General features: G+C 47.9%; 25 non-coding genes across 25 annotated transcripts; all 25 read right to left on the bottom strand.

Annotated features, from left to right (window-relative positions):
• Positions 1-1,970: 1,970 nt before the first annotated feature.
• On the bottom strand, positions 1,971-2,043 carry TRNAA-AGC (transfer RNA alanine (anticodon AGC)). Its single transcript has one exon. It is a non-coding gene; the product is annotated as a tRNA-Ala (tRNA).
• Positions 2,044-2,231: 188 nt separating this feature from the next.
• Positions 2,232-2,304, bottom strand: TRNAA-AGC (transfer RNA alanine (anticodon AGC)). Its single transcript has one exon. It is a non-coding gene; the product is annotated as a tRNA-Ala (tRNA).
• A 188-nt stretch (positions 2,305-2,492) lies between these two features.
• TRNAA-AGC (transfer RNA alanine (anticodon AGC)) lies at positions 2,493-2,565 on the bottom strand. The gene has a single exon. It is a non-coding gene; the product is annotated as a tRNA-Ala (tRNA).
• A 188-nt stretch (positions 2,566-2,753) lies between these two features.
• TRNAA-AGC (transfer RNA alanine (anticodon AGC)) lies at positions 2,754-2,826 on the bottom strand. Its single transcript has one exon. It is a non-coding gene; the product is annotated as a tRNA-Ala (tRNA).
• A 188-nt stretch (positions 2,827-3,014) lies between these two features.
• TRNAA-AGC (transfer RNA alanine (anticodon AGC)) lies at positions 3,015-3,087 on the bottom strand. Its single transcript has one exon. It is a non-coding gene; the product is annotated as a tRNA-Ala (tRNA).
• Positions 3,088-3,275: 188 nt separating this feature from the next.
• Positions 3,276-3,348, bottom strand: TRNAA-AGC (transfer RNA alanine (anticodon AGC)). Its single transcript has one exon. It is a non-coding gene; the product is annotated as a tRNA-Ala (tRNA).
• Positions 3,349-3,536: 188 nt separating this feature from the next.
• On the bottom strand, positions 3,537-3,609 carry TRNAA-AGC (transfer RNA alanine (anticodon AGC)). The gene has a single exon. It is a non-coding gene; the product is annotated as a tRNA-Ala (tRNA).
• A 188-nt stretch (positions 3,610-3,797) lies between these two features.
• Positions 3,798-3,870, bottom strand: TRNAA-AGC (transfer RNA alanine (anticodon AGC)). Its single transcript has one exon. It is a non-coding gene; the product is annotated as a tRNA-Ala (tRNA).
• A 189-nt stretch (positions 3,871-4,059) lies between these two features.
• Positions 4,060-4,132, bottom strand: TRNAA-AGC (transfer RNA alanine (anticodon AGC)). Its single transcript has one exon. It is a non-coding gene; the product is annotated as a tRNA-Ala (tRNA).
• Positions 4,133-4,321: 189 nt separating this feature from the next.
• Positions 4,322-4,394, bottom strand: TRNAA-AGC (transfer RNA alanine (anticodon AGC)). Its single transcript has one exon. It is a non-coding gene; the product is annotated as a tRNA-Ala (tRNA).
• A 188-nt stretch (positions 4,395-4,582) lies between these two features.
• Positions 4,583-4,655, bottom strand: TRNAA-AGC (transfer RNA alanine (anticodon AGC)). The gene has a single exon. It is a non-coding gene; the product is annotated as a tRNA-Ala (tRNA).
• A 188-nt stretch (positions 4,656-4,843) lies between these two features.
• On the bottom strand, positions 4,844-4,916 carry TRNAA-AGC (transfer RNA alanine (anticodon AGC)). Its single transcript has one exon. It is a non-coding gene; the product is annotated as a tRNA-Ala (tRNA).
• A 189-nt stretch (positions 4,917-5,105) lies between these two features.
• On the bottom strand, positions 5,106-5,178 carry TRNAA-AGC (transfer RNA alanine (anticodon AGC)). Its single transcript has one exon. It is a non-coding gene; the product is annotated as a tRNA-Ala (tRNA).
• A 189-nt stretch (positions 5,179-5,367) lies between these two features.
• Positions 5,368-5,440, bottom strand: TRNAA-AGC (transfer RNA alanine (anticodon AGC)). The gene has a single exon. It is a non-coding gene; the product is annotated as a tRNA-Ala (tRNA).
• Positions 5,441-5,629: 189 nt separating this feature from the next.
• On the bottom strand, positions 5,630-5,701 carry TRNAA-AGC (transfer RNA alanine (anticodon AGC)). Its single transcript has one exon. It is a non-coding gene; the product is annotated as a tRNA-Ala (tRNA).
• A 190-nt stretch (positions 5,702-5,891) lies between these two features.
• On the bottom strand, positions 5,892-5,964 carry TRNAA-AGC (transfer RNA alanine (anticodon AGC)). The gene has a single exon. It is a non-coding gene; the product is annotated as a tRNA-Ala (tRNA).
• Positions 5,965-6,153: 189 nt separating this feature from the next.
• Positions 6,154-6,226, bottom strand: TRNAA-AGC (transfer RNA alanine (anticodon AGC)). Its single transcript has one exon. It is a non-coding gene; the product is annotated as a tRNA-Ala (tRNA).
• A 189-nt stretch (positions 6,227-6,415) lies between these two features.
• On the bottom strand, positions 6,416-6,488 carry TRNAA-AGC (transfer RNA alanine (anticodon AGC)). Its single transcript has one exon. It is a non-coding gene; the product is annotated as a tRNA-Ala (tRNA).
• Positions 6,489-6,677: 189 nt separating this feature from the next.
• Positions 6,678-6,750, bottom strand: TRNAA-AGC (transfer RNA alanine (anticodon AGC)). Its single transcript has one exon. It is a non-coding gene; the product is annotated as a tRNA-Ala (tRNA).
• Positions 6,751-6,938: 188 nt separating this feature from the next.
• Positions 6,939-7,011, bottom strand: TRNAA-AGC (transfer RNA alanine (anticodon AGC)). Its single transcript has one exon. It is a non-coding gene; the product is annotated as a tRNA-Ala (tRNA).
• Positions 7,012-7,200: 189 nt separating this feature from the next.
• On the bottom strand, positions 7,201-7,273 carry TRNAA-AGC (transfer RNA alanine (anticodon AGC)). The gene has a single exon. It is a non-coding gene; the product is annotated as a tRNA-Ala (tRNA).
• A 189-nt stretch (positions 7,274-7,462) lies between these two features.
• TRNAA-AGC (transfer RNA alanine (anticodon AGC)) lies at positions 7,463-7,535 on the bottom strand. The gene has a single exon. It is a non-coding gene; the product is annotated as a tRNA-Ala (tRNA).
• A 189-nt stretch (positions 7,536-7,724) lies between these two features.
• On the bottom strand, positions 7,725-7,797 carry TRNAA-AGC (transfer RNA alanine (anticodon AGC)). Its single transcript has one exon. It is a non-coding gene; the product is annotated as a tRNA-Ala (tRNA).
• A 189-nt stretch (positions 7,798-7,986) lies between these two features.
• TRNAA-AGC (transfer RNA alanine (anticodon AGC)) lies at positions 7,987-8,059 on the bottom strand. Its single transcript has one exon. It is a non-coding gene; the product is annotated as a tRNA-Ala (tRNA).
• Positions 8,060-8,248: 189 nt separating this feature from the next.
• On the bottom strand, positions 8,249-8,321 carry TRNAA-AGC (transfer RNA alanine (anticodon AGC)). The gene has a single exon. It is a non-coding gene; the product is annotated as a tRNA-Ala (tRNA).
• Between the last annotated feature and the right edge of the window lie 3,537 nt (positions 8,322-11,858).

Below are 11,858 nucleotides of genomic sequence, written 5' to 3' on the forward strand. Positions count from 1 at the left end.
AGTCTCCTAAGAGCATAACGCGCTTATCGCATCGAACATACTGCGAAAGGTTCGAAAAGAAACGGGCACGCTCTTCTACTGAATTGGGCGCATATACGCATATGACACGGTACTGAAACTCGCACAAAACAATATCGCAAAAAACAATCCTTCCAGATGGACAAGAAAAGGTACTTTGAATCTGCAGTTCAGGCAGTTTCTTCACAAAAAGAATGCACCCCCCAGCCGTGCCTAACGCATGGCTTACCACCGCAAAATACCTAGACGTGAAACGGCGCACCATGCTCCCGGTCTCCTCCTCCCCGTCAACCTTGGTTTCCTGGACGGCTAGTACGTCGACGTCGTGGTCAGTGACCAACCGTAGGACTTGACTTTGCCTACGACTAGCCGCCAACCCTCTCACGTTTAAAGTGGCAATATTAAGGGACGGTATCTGAGCCATGTTGAGCTAAAGAGAAAAGTAGGCCCGGAGCATGGTGCTTACCGTTCACGACTAGCCCTCGGCTAGCCGCCTCCGGGACCTCCCGGTTTCCCGGCGTTGTTTGTGGGCGGCCCTTTGTCCGCAGGCTTTCTCTCAGGTGGGACATTCGGCTTTGGTTTTAAGCTCGTGCGCCTCCCAAGAGGTGTCTTTGTCGGCGGCCCTTCGCTGGTGCTGGTCGCGCCGTCGTTGCGGTCCTTAGTCTGGTCATGGGGGCGCTTGACTGGCGCACCAAGAGTCGAAGTCCGGTCGCCGTCGAGGACGGCCTCCTCCTGCTGCATTGCCGTCGCATCGTTGTCGGGCGGGTCCTCGCTACTGCTCCGCGTAGGCTGGCCCTCAGCGGTCGCGCCTTGCACCGTCTCACTCGGCTTCACGGTAGTCTCAGCCACCCTGCTGTCTACGGCCAAACTCGTCGTTCCACTGGCTGTCGCTGTCGGGACCGTGTCTAGAGTTCCTTTAGCAGCGTCCTCCGCCTCGGCCACGTCCATGACGTGCTCTGCCGCAACGTCACAAGTTACTGGGCCTGTTACGGTGGCATAAGATCTTACGCAGTCAGCGTCGACGTGGCCGAAACGTCTGCATAGAGAACAGCGGGGGACTCTGCACTCACGGCGGACGTGTCCCGTGCCGTGGCAGCGCAGGCACTGCATTGGTCGACCGGGCACGACGACCAAGGCCAACTCTCCGCCGACGCGGATCTGATGGGGCAGATCCTCCACTTTCATGCCGCTTTTCAATTTCAATATGACGGTCCTGGTGGTTGAGGTCTTCGCTCCCATGCCTTCGACGCGCCACCGCTCCCGGCTCACCTCCTCCACCTTGCCGAAAGCCGCGAATGCCGTCCGGACGTCCTCGTCAGCAACACCGTACAGCAGCCAGTGAAGCCTTAGCTTCACCTGTTGATCCTGGGGGTCAACGATGACGCACCGTCGTCCCTTCACTTGGAGTTCCTTGAGGTCCAGAAGCCTTTTTGTGGCACTCGCATCACTCAAGGTCACTGCCCAGACGTGGTTGATCTGGTACGCCCCTATGCATACCACATCAGGCAGCAAGCCCGTCGGCAGAAGGGCGTCCCGGAAATCTTCCACCTTGTACGGTCTCGCACGTACATCACCGTGCAAAAAGACGGTATTAATCACCAATTGACCTTTGGGCAGTTGCGGCAAAATAAAGGCATAATCCTTGTCGTCGTTTAGCCTGTTTCCGCGGCCTAAAGTGGCCGCTGTCGCTGCTCCACTGGAGCCCATGACTCTGCTGACCGCTCAGCTCGGCTGCCGGAAGCAGAATGATCTGAGCTACACCCCCAACGGAGAGTGTAGACATACGCTCATAACCCGATCAGTAAATAGCTGCCGATGCTGAAGGAAAACGAAAGCTCTATAAGCGGAGGAAGACCGGTTTTTATGTCGCGCGCAGGTATAAAGTGGCACGCATTGTTTCACTCATTAAATCTAAAAAAACGCGACTCCATAACAGCAAGAAGGAAAAGTTGTGGAGGTGCTGGGTATCGATCCCAGTACCTCTCGCATGCTAAGCGAGCGCTCTGCCATCTGAGCTACACCCCCAACGGAGAGTGTAGACATACGCTCATAACCAGATCAGTAAATAGCTGCCGATGCTGAAGGAAAATGAAAGCTCTATAAGCGGAGGAAGACCGGTTTTTATGTCGCGCGCAGGTATAAAGTGGCACGCATTGTTTCACTCAAAAAATCTAAAAAAACGCGACTCCATCACAGCAAGAAGGAAAAAGTTGTGGAGGTGCTGGGTATCGATCCCAGTACCTCTCGCATGCTAAGCGAGCGCTCTACCATCTGAGCTACACCCCCAACGGAGAGTGTAGACATACGCTCATAACCCGATCAGTAAATAGCTGCCGATGCTGAAGGAAAACGAAAGCTCTATAAGCGGAGGAAGACCGGTTTTTATGTCGCGCGCAGGTATAAAGTGGCACGCATTGTTTCACTCATTAAATCTAAAAAAACGCGACTCCATAGCAGCAAGAAAAAAAAAGTTGTGGAGGTGCTGGGTATCGATCCCAGTACCTCTCGCATGCTAAGCGAGCGCTCTACCATCTGAGCTACACCCCCAACGGAGAGTGTAGACATACGCTCATAACCAGATCAGTAAATAGCTGCCGATGCTGAAGGAAAATGAAAGCTCTATGAGCGGAGGAAGACCGGTTTTTATGTCGCGCGCAGGTATAAAGTGGCACGCATTGTTTCACTCATTAAATCTAAAAAAACGCGACTCCATAACAGCAAGAAGGAAAAAGTTGTGGAGGTGCTGGGTATCGATCCCAGTACCTCTCGCATGCTAAGCGAGCGCTCTACCATCTGAGCTACACCCCCAACGGAGAGTGTAGACATACGCTCATAACCCGATCAGTAAATAGCTGCCGATGCTGAAGGAAAACGAAAGCTCTATAAGCGGAGGAAGACCGGTTTTTATGTCGCGCGCAGGTATAAAGTGGCACGCATTGTTTCACTCAAAAAATCTAAAAAAACGCGACTCCATCACAGCAAGAAGGAAAAAGTTGTGGAGGTGCTGGGTATCGATCCCAGTACCTCTCGCATGCTAAGCGAGCGCTCTACCATCTGAGCTACACCCCCAACGGAGAGTGTAGACATACGCTCATAACCCGATCAGTAAATAGCTGCCGATGCTGAAGGAAAACGAAAGCTCTATAAGCGGAGGAAGACCGGTTTTTATGTCGCGCGCAGGTATAAAGTGGCACGCATTGTTTCACTCATTAAATCTAAAAAAACGCGGCTCCATAACAGCAAGAAGGAAAAAGTTGTGGAGGTGCTGGGTATCGATCCCAGTACCTCTCGCATGCTAAGCGAGCGCTCTACCATCTGAGCTACACCCCCAACGGAGAGTGTAGACATACGCTCATAACCAGATCAGTAAATAGCTGCCGATGCTGAAGGAAAATGAAAGCTCTATAAGCGGAGGAAGACCGGTTTTTATGTCGCGCGCAGGTATAAAGTGGCACGCATTGTTTCACTCATTAAATCTAAAAAAACGCGACTCCATAACAGCAAGAAGGAAAAAGTTCTGGAGGTGCTGGGTATCGATCCCAGTACCTCTCGCATGCTAAGCGAGCGCTCTACCATCTGAGCTACACCCCCGACGGAGAGTGTAGACATACGCTCAAAACCCGATCAGTAAATAGCTGCCGATGCTGAAGGAAAACGAAAGCCCTACATGCGGCGGAAGACCGGTTTTTATGTCGCGCGCAGGTATAAAGGGGCGCGCATTGTTTCACTCATTAAATCTAAATAAACGCGACTCCATAACAGCAAGAAGGAAAAAGTTGTGGAGGTGCTGGGTATCGATCCCAGTACCTCTCGCATGCTAAGCGAGCGCTCTACCATCTGAGCTACACCCCCGACGGACAGTGGAGACATACGCTGATAACCCGATCAGTAAATAGCTGCCGATGCTGAAGGAAAACGAAAGCTCTATAAGCGGAGGAAGACCGGTTTTTTATGTCGCGCGCAGGTATAAAGTGGCACGCATTGTTTCACTCATTAAATCTAAAAAAACGCGACTCCATAACAGCAAGAAGGAAAAAGTTGTGGAGGTGATGGGTATCGATCCCAGTACCTCTCGCATGCTAAGCGAGCGCTCTACCATCTGAGCTACACCCCCGACGGAGAGTGTAGACATACGCTCATAACCCGATCAGTAAATAGCTGCCGATGCTGAAGGAAAACGAAAGCTCTATAAGCGGAGGAAGACCGGTTTTTTATGTCGCGCGCAGGTATAATGTGGCACGCATTGTTTCACTCATTAAATCTAAAAAAACGCGACTCCATAACAGCAAGAAGGAAAAAGTTGTGGAGGTGCTGGGTATCGATCCCAGTACCTCTCGCATGCTAAGCGAGCGCTCTACCATCTGAGCTACACCCCCGACGGAGAGTGTAGACATACGCTCATAATCCGATCAGTAAATAGCTGCCGATGCTGAAGGAAAACGAAAGCTCTATAAGCGGAGGAAGACCGGTTTTTATGTCGCGCGCAGGTATAAAGGGGCGCGCATTGTTTCACTCACTAAATCTAAAAAAACGCGACTCCATAACAGCAAGAAGGAAAAAGTTGTGGAGGTGCTGGGTATCGATCCCAGTACCTCTCGCATGCTAAGCGAGCGCTCTACCATCTGAGCTACACCCCCGACGGAGAGCGTAGACATACGCTCATAACCCGATCAGTAAATAGCTGCCGATGCTGAAGGAAAACGAAAGCCCTACACGCGGCGGAAGACCGGTTTTTATGTCGCGCGCAGGTATAAAGGGGCGCGCATTGTTTCACTCACTAAATCTAAAAAAACGCGACTCCATAACAGCAAGAAGGAAAAAGTTGTGGAGGTGCTGGGTATCGATCCCAGTACCTCTCGCATGCTAAGCGAGCGCTCTACCGTCTGAGCTACACCCCCAACGGAGCGTGTAGACATACGCTCATAACCCGATCAGTAAATAGCTGCCGATGCTGAAGGAAAACGAAAGCTCTATAAGCGGAGGAAGACCGGTTTTTTATGTCGCGCGCAGGTATAAAGTGGCACGCATTGTTTCACTCATTAAATCTAAAAAAACGCGACTCCATAACAGCAAGAAGGAAAAAGTTGTGGAGGTGCTGGGTATCGATCCCAGTACCTCTCGCATGCTAAGCGAGCGCTCTACCATCTGAGCTACACCCCCGACGGACAGTGGAGACATACGCTCATAACCCGATCAGTAAATAGCTGCCGATGCTGAAGGAAAACGAAAGCTCTATAAGCGGAGGAAGACCGGTTTTTTATGTCGCGCGCAGGTATAAAGTGGCACGCATTGTTTCACTCATTAAATCTAAAGAAACGCGACTCCATAACAGCAAGAAGGAAAAAGTTCTGGAGGTGCTGGGTATCGATCCCAGTACCTCTCGCATGCTAAGCGAGCGCTCTACCATCTGAGCTACACCCCCGACGGACAGTGGAGACATACGCTCATATCCCGATCAGTAAATAGCTGCCGATGCTGAAGGAAAACGAAAGCTCTTTAAGCGGAGGAAGACCGGTTTTTTATGTCGCGCGCAGGTATAAAGTGGCACGCATTGTTTCACTCAATAAATCTAAAAAAACGCGACTCCATAACAGCAAGAAGGAAAAAGTTCTGTTGGTGCTGGGTATCGATCCCAGTACCTCTCGCATGCTAAGCGAGCGCTCTACCATCTGAGCTACACCCCCGACGGACAGTGGAGACATACGCTGATAACCCGATCAGTAAATAGCTGCCGATGCTGAAGGAAAACGAAAGCTCTATAAGCGGAGGAAGACCGGTTTTTTATGTCGCGCGCAGGTATAATGTGGCACGCATTGTTTCACTCATTAAATCTAAAAAAACGCGACTCCATAACAGCAAGAAGGAAAAAGTTGTGGAGGTGCTGGGTATCGATCCCAGTACCTCTCGCATGCTAAGCGAGCGCTCTACCATCTGAGCTACACCCCCGACGGACAGTGGAGACATACGCTCATAACCCGATCAGTAAATAGCTGCCGATGCTGAAGGAAAACGAAAGCTCTATAAGCGGAGGAAGACCGGTTTTTTATGTCGCGCGCAGGTATAAAGTGGCACGCATTGTTTCACTCATTAAATCTAAAAAAACGCGACTCCATAACAGCAAGAAGGAAAAAGTTGTGGAGGTGCTGGGTATCGATCCCAGTACCTCTCGCATGCTAAGCGAGCGCTCTACCATCTGAGCTACACCCCCGACGGAGAGTGTAGACATACGCTCATAACCCGATCAGTAAATAGCTGCCGATGCTGAAGGAAAACGAAAGCTCTATAAGCGGAGGAAGACCGGTTTTTTATGTCGCGCGCAGGTATAATGTGGCACGCATTGTTTCACTCATTAAATCTAAAAAAACGCGACTCCATAACAGCAAGAAGGAAAAAGTTGTGGAGGTGCTGGGTATCGATCCCAGTACCTCTCGCATGCTAAGCGAGCGCTCTACCATCTGAGCTACACCCCCAACGGAGAGTGTAGGCATACGCTCATAACCCGATCAGTAAATAGCTGCCGATGCTGAAGGAAAACGAAAGCTGTATAAGCGGAGGAAGACCGGTTTTTTATGTCGCGCGCAGGTATAAAGTGGCACGCATTGTTTCACTCATTAAATCTAAAAAAACGCGACTCCATAACAGCAAGAAGGAAAAAGTTCTGGAGGTGCTGGGTATCGATCCCAGTACCTCTCGCATGCTAAGCGAGCGCTCTACCATCTGAGCTACACCCCCCACGGAGAGTGTAGACATACGCTCATAACCCGATCAGTAAATAGCTGCCGATGCTGAAGGAAAACGAAAGCTCTATAAGCGGAGGAAGACCGGTTTTTTATGTCGCGCGCAGGTATAAAGTGGCACGCATTGTTTCACTCATTAAATCTAAAAAAACGCGACTCCATAACAGCAAGAAGGAAAAGTTGTGGAGGTGCTGGGTATCGATCCCAGTACCTCTCGCATGCTAAGCGAGCGCTCTACCATCTGAGCTACACCCCCAACGGAGAGTGTAGACATACGCTCATATCCCGATCAGTAAATAGCTGCCGATGCTGAAGGAAAACGAAAGCTGTATAAGCGGAGGAAGACCGGTTTTTTATGTCGCGCGCAGGTATAAAGTGGCACGCATTGTTTCACTCATTAAATCTAAAGAAACGCGACTCCATAACAGCAAGAAGGAAAAAGTTCTGGAGGTGCTGGGTGTCGATCCCAGTACCTCTCGCATGCTAAGCGAGCGCTCTACCATCTGAGCTACACCCCCGACGGACAGTGGAGACATACGCTCATAACCCGATCAGTAAATAGCTGCCGATGCTGAAGGAAAACGAAAGCTCTATAAGCGGAGGAAGACCGGTTTTTTATGTCGCGCGCAGGTATAAAGTGGCACGCATTGTTTCACTCATTAAATCTAAAGAAACGTGACTCCATAACAGCAAGAAGGAAAAAGTTCTGGAGGTGCTGGGTATCGATCCCAGTACCTCTCGCATGCTAAGCGAGCGCTCTACCATCTGAGCTACACCCCCGACGGACAGTGGAGACATACGCTCATATCCCGATCAGTGAATAGCTGCCGATGCTGAAGGAAAACGAAAGCTCTATAAGCGGAGGAAGACCGGTTTTTTATGTCGCGCGCAGGTATAAAGTGGCACGCATTGTTTCACTCATTAAATCTAAAAAAACGCGACTCCATAACAGCAAGAAGGAAAAAGTTCTGGAGGTGCTGGGTATCGATCCCAGTACCTCTCGCATGCTAAGCCAGCGCTCTACCATCTGAGCTACACCCCCGACGGACAGTGGAGACATACGCTCATATCCCGATCAGTAAATAGCTGCCGATGCTGAAGGAAAACGAAAGCTCTATAAGCGGAGGAAGACCGGTTTTTTATGTCGCGCGCAGGTATAAAGTGGCACGCATTGTTTCACTCATTAAATCTAAAAAAACGCGACTCCATAACAGCAAGAAGGAAAAAGTTCTGGAGGTGCTGGGTATCGATCCCAGTACCTCTCGCATGCTAAGCGAGCGCTCTACCATCTGAGCTACACCCCCGACGGACAGTGGAGACATACGCTCATATCCCGATCAGTAAATAGCTGCCGATGCTGAAGGAAAACGAAAGCTCTATAAGCGGAGGAAGACCGGTTTTTTATGTCGCGCGCAGGTATAAAGTGGCACGCATTTTTTCACTCATTAAATCTAAAGAAACGCGACTCCATAACAGCAAGAAGGAAAAAGTTCTGGAGGTGCTGGGTATCGATCCCAGTACCTCTCGCATGCTAAGCGAGCGCTCTACCATCTGAGCTACACCCCCGACGGACAGTGGAGACATACGCTCATAACCTGATCAGTAAATAGCTGCCGATGCTGAAGGAAAACGAAAGCTCTATAAGCGGAGGAAGACCGGTTTTTTATGTCGCGCGCAGGTATAAAGTGGCACGCATTGTTTCACTCATTAAATCTAAAAAAACGCGACTCCAGAGCAGCAAGAAAAAAAAAAAGTTGTGGAGGTGCTGGGTATCGATCCCAGTACCTCTCGCATGCTAAGCGAGCGCTCTACCATCTGAGCTGCACTTTTTTTTTTCCTGTTTATTGCCGGTTTGCAATACATACAAATATGAACAAAACACAGCGATAAAAAAAACATTAAAAGCGTCTGCCACTCTGAGGCTGACGCGAGGTACTTAAAAGCACTTCATAGATGCCAGCTCATCTTATACTGAAATGCAGTCATTGTCCTCGTTTCTTGCCTTGTACACTTCCTGCATGAGGACCATGCTCTCAAGAAAGTTTTCCCTTGATGACTGAGTCTTAATATGGTCAGGACATATCTCCATTCGTGTTTTTCATAGACTGTGTAGACACAGTAACATAAACATATCATGAGGGACTCCATCATCATTTGATGTAGGGAGAAAGCGGATTCCGTACGGCGTCACCAGTAGCTCCTTTCTTAAAGTTCGTTGCAAAATGTCCCACATGAATACTGCGTCTGGGCACTCCAGGAACATATGCTCTATTGTTTCTCGTTTTCTGCATATTAAACAGTTGACTGATTATGCTACAAACAGTGCTTTTTGTTTGAGCCATGGCTTAACCGGTAACGTTTCGCTGTGAAGTTGAAAGACAAATGACTTGGCTGACGAGCGCACCGGCATCCGCTTTACCCTTTTTAACACATTTCCTCCATTTTCTATACAAAACTTCGTCTATATATAGGTGTTGGCAGCAATGTGTCGATAACATCCTTGTAGTGTTTCTTTCGCTTAACACTGCTTAAATACTCTAAAGAAAAATGCGTGCACGAGAATTGGTACGCCCATACAACTTTACGCAGAAATCCTTTGATAGTTGTTCTCGCTAGTCGTGCTGACACAATATAATTTGGTAAAGCGTCACTCAGACGCTCCTGAAACACAGTTAATAAAGATACATTTTGATGATCGCGCAAGAACATAAAACGTGAAACCACTTGCTTCAAGAACAAGTGAGCTAGGCCCAGGCCGCCTCGTTTAACCGATGTGAACAAATTGGTGCGGCTGGTACGTTCCCATACAGATCCCTAGATAAATACGGCAAATTCCTGGTGCACTTTTTGTATGCTCGTTCTTGATGCGCATATGGCCTGTAGCACGAACCAAATCTTAGCGACGAGAAAGAGGTTGCATACGGTTGCTCTCGCGAACATGGAAAGGTCCCTCCCACCAAATTGTTTTGTTTTTTCCTTCACTTCTGTACATTGCTCTTTCCAGTAATCTTTTGTGTCCCGAAAATGCTGCAGTGGTACACCGAGATACCTCAGAGGGGTAGTCGTCCAGTGTACACTTTCCATTTCAGTGGGAAAGTGTTCCCAAACCCCGTGCAATATTCCTACTGATTTTCCCCAATTAACGACATTTCCTGACATTTTACAAATTTTTTTGGCTACATCAAACGCTTTATTAACGCTTTCTTTATCCCGGCAGAACACTGCTACGTCATCTGTGTATGCTAGTGTCTTTATTTCACTCGCGCCTACCCAATAACCTACGATTTCACTGCAGAAAAGTACCTTTAAACAAAATGGCTCTAAATATAATGCAAAAAGCAAAAGTGACAAACAGCGACCTTGTCTCAAAGAAGATTTGAGTTGTATATTTTCCGATAATGTATTACTAATTATAATCTTAGAAACTATTCAATCATAACACATTTTAACACCTTCTAATAACATACATCCACGTTGACATGTTCAAGTATAACAAAAAGGATTTTATGCGCCACCCTATCGAATGCCTTTTCTAGGTCGAACTGTAATATTGCCACCTTCTCTGAATAGGCATCACAACACTCAAGGACCATCCGTGCCACATGAATGTTTGTCATAATACACCGTCCTTTTATTCCACACGTTTGGTGTGGTCCCACTAACTTCTGCATGACCGACTGTAGTCGCCTCCCGAGAACTTTCGTATATCTTGTAGTCTGTATTTGTAAGGCTAATGGGACGATATGCGCGCACCGAGAGTAGAGTTTGAGGATCTTGACTCTTTCGTATTAATACCACATGGCTCTCACGAAACGAAGGCCGTAAAACCTGTTTCTCATATGCCTCATTAATTAACTGATGCAAAATTATTGTCATTTCCTTTTTAAAAACCTTATAAAAAGCAGCGCCTAATCCGTCAGGGCCTGGTGCATTACCTACAGCTAACTCATTTATTGCTCGTTCTATTTCTGCCACAGTAATTGGCTGCTCAAGGTTCAGCCTTGCGTCCTCATCCTACTTTGGAAGAAGCCTCAAAAACTCACTATCGAAACCTTCCGAATGCTCGCGTTTACTGCCTAACAACTCCCTGTAATATTCATAAAAAGCCCGCTGCATGTGTTGCTTTTCACACACAATTTCGTTTCGATATAGGATGGCCTTATCTCCTTTCGTGAAGCGTAGCACTTTTTGTCCGAAAACGCTCTTTTGGCCGGTACTTCACCGCACCATAATCTTTTTGCGCGCGCACGTATAACCGCACCTCGATATTTCTCTTGATCGCCGCTTTCTAACTGAGCTTTTACTTCTTTTATTCCCTTCGCAAAGCTACCTGGGCACGCACCTTCCATTGTTAAGTAGAAGTTGACACTGCCTCTCTTTTTCTTTCCTTTGTTTCTCCCGTCCTAATGCGCATGATCTTTCCATTGCCATTAACTTCGTTTCCTGCTTGAAACATCCCATGCTTCTTCAATACTTTGATGATCCTTTTCTAATAGGTTCTGAATATCTTCAATTTTCTTAACAAAAACATAATCATCTAGTAGTCTATAGTTTAATTTCCACAACGCCCAAATAAATTTTGGTTTTCTAGGGCCCAACGCAAACATAACTAAACAGTTGTCACTGTATGACACAGATTTTACCTCATAGTTGCTACACATTGGAATCAAATCAGCAGACATATACACTCGATCTAATCGTGCATGGCTGACTCCTTGAAAATGCGTGAACCTTGAATTTTTACCATTTCCCATGACATGGCCCACATCTACCAAATTCATTTCGCCAACAATTTTGGCAAAAAATTGCGCGCTTGCGCCGTGAACCGGTGGGCTTAGCACTCTGTCCTCAGCGTAACACACACAGTTGAAATAACCCATCAATAAAATGTTGGTTTGACAATTCAATTGGCTTTGAAGGCATTGAAAGAAAACCTTGCCTTCACATTCCTTGTTAGGTGCGTAAACACACATCGCTCGCCACTTCACTGCTCCAATAACAAAGTCGCACACTATTTGTCGGCCATTAACATCACAAACCCCGCTTTCAATAACTACGTCCAGAGAACTGCCAACAAAAAGGGCGCACCAACCAGACCTCCCT

The sequence above is a fragment of the Dermacentor andersoni genome, chromosome 9 (genome assembly GCF_023375885.2).
Source record: "Dermacentor andersoni chromosome 9, qqDerAnde1_hic_scaffold, whole genome shotgun sequence".
Taxonomy (NCBI): domain Eukaryota; kingdom Metazoa; phylum Arthropoda; class Arachnida; order Ixodida; family Ixodidae; genus Dermacentor; species Dermacentor andersoni.